Source organism: Palaemon carinicauda, chromosome 34, assembly GCF_036898095.1.
Source record: "Palaemon carinicauda isolate YSFRI2023 chromosome 34, ASM3689809v2, whole genome shotgun sequence".
In the NCBI taxonomy this organism is placed as follows: domain Eukaryota; kingdom Metazoa; phylum Arthropoda; class Malacostraca; order Decapoda; family Palaemonidae; genus Palaemon; species Palaemon carinicauda.
Window position 1 is genome coordinate 5511131 of NC_090758.1, and position 10088 is coordinate 5521218.

Sequence of the window (10088 nt, forward strand, 5' to 3'; positions counted from 1 at the left end):
GAATAGACATACCATGGTGAGAGGGGGTTGACCCAGATATACACTCGTAAACTACACTCTCCCACAAATTGCCAAACCAGTGGGTTGTAGTTAGGATACAGGAAGTGAGTTGGAAGGGTTCAACATATGTGTGTTTATGCATTTCTATTTAAATGTATAGACTTCATTTATTACTATATCATTATTATCTCCTTCATTCAATATAATTAGTTTATCACAGAAAAACTCAATGTACATTATTTATTGTTAAATTATTAGTAAATGTATTATATCATACAATAAACCAGTAATGTGTTTTTAATAATTGCTCTCTTCCAAAATGGAAGGAACTTTAGAACAATTGGGAGTCCTTTTAGCAGGTTCCATTAAGAGACAATAACAAACTTCCTCTTCTTCTTCTTCCTCGCTAAGTGAATCGAGAATTCTGCTCCTGTTTCCATTTGCTCAATTCCTAACTGCCTACGAACTGGGAGCAGAAATGTATTAAATGGAAGTATTGTCTATGACGCAGTAATGCTTCTCTCTCTCTCTCTCTCTCTCTCTCTCTCTCTCTCTCTCTCTCTTAGACGCCTTCCCTTCAGATACTACCGTTAGAGATATTGGGTCCTTTAACTGGTCAGACAGTACTATATTGGACCCCTCTCTCTGGTTACGACTCACGTTTTCTTTCCCTATGCATACACCGAATAGCCTGGCCTATTCTTCACAGACTCTCCTTTGTCCTCATGCAACTGATAACACTGAGAGTACCATACAATTCTTATTTCATCAAAGGGTTAACTACTGCACTACCATTGTTCAGGGGATACTTTCCTCTTGGTGAGGATAGAAGAGGCTCTTTAATTATGGTAACCAGCTCTTCTAGAAGGACACTTCAAAATCAAACCATTTTTATATAGTCTTGAGTATTACCATAGCCTCTGTACCATGGTCTTCCACTGTCTTCAGTTTGAGTTCTCTTGCTTGGAGGGACACTTGGGCACAATATTCTATCTTATTTCTCTTCACCTGGTTTTTGTAGTTTTTAGATTTTATATATGAAAGATCTAAAATAATGTTGTTACTGCTTTGAAGATGTTTAATTGAAATTGGCCATTATTTCTCTTGTAGTTTATTTACTTTCTAGTTTCCTTTCCTCACCAGGCTATTTTCCTTAAGGAGACGTTGAACTTATAGCATCCTGCTTTTCCAGCTAGGGTTTTAACTTAACTAATAATAATAGTAATAATAACAATAACAATAACAATAACAATAATGATAATAAAAATAAATTGAAATCAAAATTAAAATTAAAATCAAAATTAAAATTAAAATTAAAATATAATAAAAATAAAGATAAAAATAAAAATAAAAATAAAAATTAAAATAGAAATTAAAATAACAATAACAATAACAATAACAATAATAAATAAATTGAAATTAAAATCAAAATTAAAACTGAAATCAGAATAAAAAAATAATAATAATAATAATAATAATAATAATAATAATAATAATAATAATAATAATAATAATAATAATAATAATAATAATAATAACAGCATAATGCATCATCATTATCCGCATCATCATCATCATTATCATCATAATCATTACTCAAAGATGCTGAATTGAACTACCTTGACTTCAGGTAGAAAAAAATTGCGTAGATTACTCTAAGTTAATATACAGAAAAATGTATCAATTAAAATTACTTAATTAAAAAGGTAAATAGATTATTCATAAAAAATAATTTTGATTTTTTAATTCTAGATTAAAATAAATTCAATTTGATTATTCCTCCTTCATATGTTGTGTATTCTGATATTATAAAGAGAAACTAAAATTGTTCTAATGCCTCCTTCAAAATAAATCTACAACATTCTGGCTACAGGATATAACTCGATCTCTACTATTAAACACTTGTATAATGTTTTCAATTTACACAGGCTTGTAAAATAACATAAATCTTTTCTTCATTTACTAAGCCAACACCAAATGCAGACAATTTTGTTACCAAAAGAACTCAAAGATTAAATCAACCTTTTGTTTCCGAGTCTCTGAAGTTTCTTCGTCTATTTGATGTCTCCTCAAGTGGCAGACTTGGATGTGCATGATTGCTTCTGCTTAAAGAGGGCCATGCATATGTTATCAAAAAGGAGGGAGGGGAGGAGAGTTGTGCGGGATCTGAGAGCAATGATTGAAAGAAATGCTCTTCTTCATATTCAGTCTTTCTCATTACACAACAAACGTACACAAGCAGATACATAATTACGAATTGTTTAAATTCTTCTTCTTCTTCTTCTTCTTCTTCTTCTTCTTCTTCTTCTTCTTCTTCTTCTTCTCCTCTTTAGCGAATAGCTTTAAACGCATATTGCTATTTTTATACCAATATTTTGCTATATAAGACCTGCTGAGGTCTGAATTCTGACATTTTTACATAACATTATTAATGCATTTTATGATTTACATTTTAAAGTAGTATCTCCTCTAGCTTAAAAAGAAAACGTAATAATAAGCATAGAAAGAAAACAGGAGGGTTTAAAGGGTTAAAGATTATTCATGAGCAATGTTCCAAAGACTGACCACCAAATAGGCGTATGACATAGCCTACACCCAAGCCTTTCCTCACCCAAGTAAGGACCGAGGAGGACCAGGCAATAATCGTAGAGGATTTCGTTTGTCTACCGGAAACTAGGGACTGAGTGGGACCCAAACTCCCAGCTAACAGATTGCATAGCTTTAACTTAGGCAATAATTGTAGAGTATTATGTGTGGTATCTAGCTTTTATGATCAAATCAAGAATGTGTACTGGCCTTGACAGACAGAGAGACAGACAGACAGACCTCTAACACATGAATGAATTATATATACATATGCATATTATGAATGTTTTATTTTTATTCAATAAATATGTATTAAAGCAATTTAATAACGCAATACCAGTTTCTGGACAATGGCCATTTTGCAAAGCTATCATTTTTCATATGGTAATGATCATTTCCCACAATGATTCACCTTCAGTTTAATCTGGCCATTTGTACAGACTCATCGTCCATTATTGGCTCTGTGATTCCACTATATGAGTGAAGGATTTTTTTCCAATTTTCAATATGGACATATATTGGGAGTTGAATTTTCTTTAGAAAAGTTTTTTTGGAAGGAGATTCTGTTTAAATAGATTGATTGTATTTGATATTGATTTTGGGAATATATATATATATACATATATATATATATATATATATGTGTAATGATTATATATATATATATATATATATATTCATATATGTAGGTATACATATTTATATATACATATATATATATATATATATATGTATATAAATATATATATATATATATGTGTGTGTGTGTGCGTGTGTGTGTATGTGTGTGTGTATCTATATATATATATATATATATATATGTGTGTGTGTGTGTGTGTGTGTATGTATATATCTATATCATCATTTTCATCATCAGACAAATGGACAGAATGAAGATAGATAGACAACAAATAAGAGTTTTGGATGAACCTCTAAAGACTGTTAATGAATATACGTGGTTAGGACAGACGGCAAGTTTCCCCAAGACATGAGACCTAAAGTGCAAGAATGATAAGCATAAGATGACGAGCATTTGGTAAACATGATGATATTATGAAAATCTAAAAGCCACTTTCTCTAAAAAGAAAAGTATTAATTGAGATGGTCTTACAGGTATTAGTTTGTACATCAGAAACTTAGAGACTTGTTTAACCCATAGAACCTTATCTAGGAACACCTCAAAGGGGTATTGAAAGAATATTGATAGGAATTACACTAAGAGACAGAAAAATGGCAAGTTGGATACGAGAGCCAACAAAAGTAGAGGATATTCTAAGAAATTGTAAGAAAAAGAAATAGACATTGGCAGGATATATAATGAGAATGATAGATAATATATGGATGTTAAGAATAACGTAATTGGTTCCTAAAAATGGTAAAAGAAACAGGGGAAGGAAGAGAAAGCGATGGATTGACCATCTTAGAAAGTTCACACATAAACATACGTAAGTAGAGGACATGATTGAGGCCTTTGCTCTGCAATGAATTAATAACAGCCGAATATATATATATATATATATATATATATATATATAAACTGTTATTTGTTGTCTATCTATCTTCATTCTGTCCATCTGTCTGATGATGATAATGATGATATAGATATATACATACACACACACACACACACACACAGCGGGATTTCAACAATAAGGAAGAGGGGGGGGGGTGTAGGTGGCCAAGAGAGGGGTGAGAAAGGTCTGTATTGTTCCGCATCTTTAATGATGACGAAGTCGTGGAAGGTGTATTAGGGAAGAGTTGAGAGAGAGAGAGAGAGAGAGAGAGAGAGAGAGAGAGAGAGGCGAGGGGGGGGGGGAATATTGTAGAACAACTAGAGGCTATTCACGTGATAATAAATTCAACTTTGAGGTCAGATTAAACTCTCAAAAAAGGTTTTCCAGTTTTCTTAGATAATAATAATAATAATAATAATAATAATAATAATAATAATAATAATAATAATAATAATAATAATAATGTTAATGATAATGATAATGATAATGATAATGATAATGATGATGATGGAACCTCACTAATTTTAAATTTAAATTAGACTCTTTAGTGTTTGAGAAGAGACAAGAAATTATTAAAGACGTTAAATTAATGACTGTTCTTCAGTTCATGACTTTCCACTTGTCATAAAATAAGTCTTTTCATTTATATTGTATTTTTACAAATAAAAATCTTATTCATGATATCAATTGATTTCAATGATATTTCACAATGAATCTTTTCTTTTATACACACACAGACATATATATATATATATATATATACATACATATATATATATATATATATATTTATATATATATATATATATATATATAACCTACAGAGAGAGAGAGAGAGAGAGAGAGAGAGAGAGAGAGCAATTTTCCAAATATCACAAACTATTTCCGTGAAGATAGCCAATTATCTTTATACCAAATTCTCACCATCTATCACGTTAAGATAAGAGGTAACTTTCCCTTAACAACCAAAAGATAAGCCTCATCAATTAATTTCCCTCCCTCTTTATCATAAGACATTACTAATATAACATTATTTTGCACAGAGGTAGAAGATTCCTTAGTATTCATCTTCCATCTTTTACCAAAGGTATATATTTTGCGATGCGTGTTATATATCATGGCAAGATGTCGATAATATATTGGAGAGTGTCTCTTTTATATTGTACTTTATGTGAAATATGATGGGGAGTTATTTTCCTTTGGAAGAGATGCATGAATGAGTTAGGTTTGGAATATTCTTTTCTTAATAATAATAATAATAATAATAATAATAATAATAATAATAATAATAATAATAATAATAATAATAATAATAATAATAATCCATACACAACTAAAAATTTATTATTATTATTATTATTATTATTATTATTATTATTATTATTATTATCACAAGATAGTCTATAACCCCTGTTGGAAGAGCAAGATGTTATAAGCCCAAGGGCTCCCATGGGAAAAATAGCCCAGTGAGGTAATGGAACATAGATAAAAATAAAATACAAGAGAAGAATGAATAATAAAAATAAAATATTTCAAGAACAGTAACGACATTAAATAAGATCATATTTCATTGTAGGTATTTAGGTACTACTCTTGATATTAATGCCAGGGCTCTCAATACAAAAAAAAATCTAAAGTAATGGAACTCAAAATACTATTATTAATAATCCCATGATGGGTCTATATATAAAGACATATCTATCAAAACAAGACTTTTTGTGGTCTAAGAATTGAAATTATCTGTAACTGGATCCAATAAACACTTTTGATATTAATAAAATGGGAAAATTATATATTTTATTAAATAAAAGAAAATTTATACATATATCGAAAATATTATATGTATATATAATCATAAATTTAATAATTTTTCATAAACAGAAGATTTACAAGATATCAATAAACTGCATTAAAAAAGGCATAGAATTTCATTCCTTCAAATCGCTCTTCGCGATTTCTGATTATCTTCCAAAGACATATCAAAGGAATCATGTGATTCCTTTCAAGTGAGTTTGGGAAAAGGATACTTCAAAGGATATTCAAAGGATATTTCGAAGGTGTACCAACCGTGTGTCACACAATTGTACATAATTCCTTTTGTATATATTATGCTCGTATCTTCGCTCTTCCCACGCACTAAAACGAACATGAAAATTCATTTCAGCTTTTCTCCTCTGTAACATTGTCAATATTTGAACATGAAAATTCTTGTTGGTTTTAGATTTTGTATATAAAGAAGAGTGTTCTTTAATAAACAACTCAGTTGATTGCATCCTGCCTTTGAGTCATAACCTCTCGCTCGGCACCGTCACATTGGTGACCCCGGAAGTCGACTCGCTCCCACTGCCTTCCACCCCCACCTCCCTCGCCCCTCCATCGTTGGTACTATGACGGACTCTACTACAGCAGTTGGCGCTGCGGCCGCCCCATTGTAACTTTCACGGTTCGCCAGCGGAGAGGCATTTCCTTGGTTTCAGAGAGCAGAAGTCCAGTTTCGCATCAACTGCGTGACTCGCTCAACCAACAAAGCAGATTATGTTCTCGCGGCGATACCCGAGGACACCTTCCAGGAAATATCCGACTGGCTTTGTGAACAAGGAGTGTTATTTGAATCACCATAATAATTATCACTGTATAAAAATATATATTTATACGCATGCACACACAAGAAGACAGATTCAACTCCTTTAACTCCCTCCCCCTTTCCTGACTACAACATGGCATTTGTACTGTCTGAGTGTAAATCTCACCAGGTTATGATTATATATATATATATATATATATATATTTATATATATTTATATATATATATATATAGAAATATGTATGTATATATATTTATATATATAGAAATATATATACATATATATATATATATATATACATATACATATATATATATTTATATATATATATATATATATATAGATATATGGATATATATATATATATATATATATCTATCTATATATATATATATATATATATATTTACATATATATATACATGTGTATATATATATATTCAAATAAGCCATATATATTTTTGATATAATAATGTCTGGATTCTCTTAACGACCTCGGGATCAGAGCCCCAGGCGAAATCACACAAAGACAAGAGCTTGGTTCCGGCAGGGAATCGAACCCTGGTCGGCAAGCTTATATAGACAGTGACTAACCCACTTGGCCACGAAGAAAGCTTCGTGGCCAAGATAATTTGAAAAAGGTTAATCTATATTTTGACACAATTACGTCGATTATTTCACTTTATCACTTCATATTCTTGATGAAGTGCCTTTATGCTTTGACAGAATTTCGTATATTCTTTGACATAATTACGTTTATATTTTGACAGAATTACACAGAGTATGTATAATGATAGCATTTAATTCTATTAGGACAGTACTACGTATGAATTTAAACATTAGGTCATTTTCTGAATTTATTTTATAATTTACAGAGAAATTAGCCTGAGACTGATGAATTCTTTATACTATGCCTTAGTCTATTAGAGAGAGAGAGAGAGAGAGAGAGAGAGAGAGAGAGAGAGAGAGAATGAGATATTAGCGTTTCTATCCTTCTGAGATGTTTATCGTAACCTTTCCAGTTATTCTTTCTAAATCTGGTCATCTTATCAATCCATACCAATAATTCTCCCCATTTATGTGGTCCTGATACCTATTTTTTTACTCTATATCAATCTATTTAACATTCTTTATGGATATATGTTTGTATGTGTGTAAGTGTGTATGTATATATGTATGTATATGTATATATATATATATATATATACATATATATATATATATATATATGATTGTATATTTATATATATATGTATATATATATATATATATATATGTTTGTGTGTATATATATATATATATATACATATATATATATATATATATATAAATTATATATATATATATATATATATAAATATATATATATATATATATATATTTGTTTATTTTTTTATTTATTGACAAATAAATGTGTGTACATCATGTTCATTGAGCTATTTTATGAACGAATGATAAAGATAAAATATTTCCTCCAAGTAAAAAAAAATCCTCATAACTATTAAATGTTCTTCCTAAGGAACTCTTTTTTTCCTGAATTTATGCCTAATCTAATCTCTCTTTAAAAGAAAAAAAACTATTGGGTAAACTAGTCATTGCATTCCCCAAGAAAGAAAAACAAAAAAAAATTGACATAATACCATTTATAGTTCCCCTGTTCCATCTCAATTTTTGTGGTCCTCTTTTGCTTTAGAATCTAATTTTAGTTACTTGCTGCAGAGTAGAAAAATTCTCTGCTCTTACCTGCTGATATCGTCTTTTTTTCTATTATATCATCAAGTGGGGCTTTGATCTCTGTAATCTTTTTAATTGAAACTATAATTTTCATACCAATTCATGTGAACATTGATTACGTTGCTCGGTTAGAGAGAGAGAGAGAGAGAGACAGAGAGAGAGAGAGAGAGAGATGGTAGGTGTTGGTATAGAGTTGGGTAAATTTGAGCTAGATCCTTGAATTTTATTATGTTTGAATAATAATAATAATAATAATAATAATAATAATAATAATAATAATAATAATAATAATAATAATAATAATAATAATAATAATAATAATAATAATAATAATATAAACTTTTCGTAAACCAATTCATTACTATTGAAACAAATTTCCATTCCCATTATTAATCCGGAGTCCATCCAAATTAGAGCCAAATTCAGTCGGATGTCGACAGCCTACCAAAGCCAAACTTTATCAAGTCAATTCCAACTTTGCATGTTTCGTTGGCCTCAGTGTCTCGTGAAATCATTCGGAGTGTTAGGATTTATATCCGAGAATATCTTCACATTCTCTTTTTCAACTGCAGGAGCCCCAGGTTCGATATCAGAGAGAAAACTAAAATTCTAACTTAGAGTTTCAGGAGCCACAGGATCAATATCAGAGAGAAACCTGAAATCCTCACTTGGAGCTTCAGGAGCCCCAGAACCGATATCATAGAGAAACCTAAAATCCCTACCTAGAGCCTCAGGAGCCCCATGATGGATATCAAAGAGAAACCTTAAATTCACACTTAAAGCCTTAGGAGCCCCAGATCAATATCAGAGAGAAACCTAAAATCCTTACTAGGAATCTCAGGAGCCACAAGATCGATACCAGAGAGAAACCTAAAATCAACACTGGCAGCCTCAAGATCCCCTGTTTCGATATTATCAAGAAACCTAAAACCGTCACTTGGAGCCTCAGGAGCCCCAGGATCGATACCAAAGAGAAACCTAAAATCCTCATTGGGAGCCCCAGGAGCCAAGGATCGATATCAGAGAGAAACCTTAAATTGTCACTTGGAGCCTAGGGCCCAAGGATCGATATCAGAGAAACCTAAATCCTTACTTGAGCCTCAGGAACCCCAGGATCGATATCAGAGAGAAACCTTAAATCGTCACTTATAGCCTCAGGAGCCCCAGGATCGATAACAGAGAGAAACCTAAAATCCTCATTGGAGCCTCAGGAGCCCCAGGATCTTATCAGAGAGAAACCTAAAATCCTCACTTGGAAACTCAGGAGCCCCAGATCGATATCAGAGCGAAAACTAAAATCCTCGCTTGGAGCCTCAGGAGCCCCAGGATCGATATCAGAGAGAAACCTAAAATCCTTCACTTGGAACCTCAGGATAATCAGAGAGAAAACTAAAATCCTCACTTGGAACCTCAGAGTCAGGATAGATATCAGAAGAAACCTAAAATCAACACTTGGAGCCTCAGGAGCCCCAGAATCGATATTAGAAGAAACCTAAAATTCTCATTGGAGCCTCTGGAGCCCAGATCGAATATAAGAGAGAAAATAAAATCCCACTTGAAGCCGCAGGAACCCAATTCGATATCAGTGAGAAACTAAAAACTCACTGTCTTGGAGATTAGGAGCCCAGGATCGATTTCAGAGAGAAACCTAAAATCTCACTTGGAGCCTT